This window comes from Salmo salar, chromosome 05 (genome assembly GCF_965601325.2).
Source record: "Salmo salar chromosome 05, fSalSal1, whole genome shotgun sequence".
Lineage (NCBI taxonomy): Eukaryota > Metazoa > Chordata > Actinopteri > Salmoniformes > Salmonidae > Salmo > Salmo salar.
The window spans coordinates 78,220,813-78,222,583 of record NC_138295.1 but is presented as its reverse complement, the minus strand read 5'-3'; positions in this window follow the sequence as shown (position 1 = coordinate 78,222,583).

Genomic DNA, 1,771 nt, shown 5'->3' with positions numbered 1-1,771 from the left:
AGTAGGCATGGTAACTAACTGATACTAGTAGGCAGGGTAACTAACTGATACTAGTAGGCAGGGTAACTAACTGTACTAGTAGGCATGGTAACTAACTGATTTAACTAGGCATGGTAACTGACTGATACTAGTAGGCAGGGTAACTAACTGATACTAGTAGGCATGGTAACTAACTGATACTAGTAGGCATGGTAACTAACTGATACTAGTAAGCAGGGTAACTAACTGATAGTAGTAGGCATGGTAACTAACTGATGCTAGTAGGCCTGGTACCTAACTGATGCTAGTAGGCCTGGTAACTAACTGTTACTAGTAGGCATGGTAACTAACTGATGCTAGTAGGCCTGGTAACTAACTGATGCTAGTAGGCCTGGTAACTAACTGATGCTAGTAGGCCTGGTAACTAACTGATACTAGTAGGCCTGGTAACTAACTGATGCTAGTAGGCCTGGTAACTAACTGATACTAGTAGGCCTGGTAACTAACTGATAATACTAGGCATGATAACTAACTGAAAATAATATTTCTGGTAACTAACTGATACTAGTGGCTCATTTCTCTGGAGTTTCTGATATAATTAGTGTTTCACAGAAACCTTACAGTGTCCCTTCTCAATGAAATACATGCACACAGTTTACTGGTGTGGTTTTGGAGTATTTTGCTGTGTGTGTGTGTGTGTGTGTGTGTGTGGTTAGGTGTGAACTCCCCCATCCCCCTTCCCTTAGGCCCCTCGAGTTTCTGTCCTCATACTGGAGAGAGTTGGCTGCAGAGCAGTTGTGTGTGTGTGTGTGTGTGTGTGTGTTTGTGTTTGTGTGTGCGTGGAGGACACAGCCAGAGCGGCGGTAGGGAGAGCCTGAGACTCAGGTGTGGTCAGCAGTGGCGGTTCTAGACCATTTCAACTGGGGGGCCAAGCTGGGGCCAGTTACATTAGACGTTATTGTTGTCATATCGTTTTCTTCACTGCATTGTAGGCATTAGCGGGCAAAAGACCATGTTCATAATCATTAATGTTCCGGGTTGTCACTGTCTAATAACGGATGTAAAAAAAGAACGATAGCAAAAATTAGTAATGTAAAAATGATTTCATACTCCACAAGGGGGTCCAAAATTGTTGTCAGTCGCTCCACCGCAGAGCTTCAAACGCAGAGGTCGAGATTTCTACGGTCATCTTATTGAGACCACACCAAAATTAAGGACGGTTGGTTACAATTTGCTCCCAACTATTGTAGCTATGTATAGCCCACAAAAAAAATATATATTACATTGCTTAAATCAGCTTTATCTGATATGACCTGTGTTAGAACCATCAACAACAAGCAGGTTAAGTAACTGTAGTGGTTAAATACAGTAATGTGTTTACACCGGATAATTCAGTGCGTTGTAGATTATGTAACGGGTAAACCGGGCCTTGGTAACCCTTTACCATTCACACTGCTGGAGACTACATGCGCTTCTTTCTATTAATGACCGTAATTAAAACCGAAAAGGAAAGCAATGAAATTAAATACGTTTGATAATTAGTCTATAATGACACATTTTCTTATATTTCCATAGGCCTCATCATATATCAAGCTACTGAAAAAAACCTCCAGACAAACATATAGGCCAAGCCTATAGGCCTAAACGTTTTGGGTTTTGCTTGCCTGCCCTCATATTTATTTAGGTAAATGTGTTGGTTGGGCTATGTTTTAACCGGGAACTACAGAATAAAGACCGAATCGCTGCAACAAACAAACGGCCGTGAGTTATTACATAAGTCCTGGTGACATAA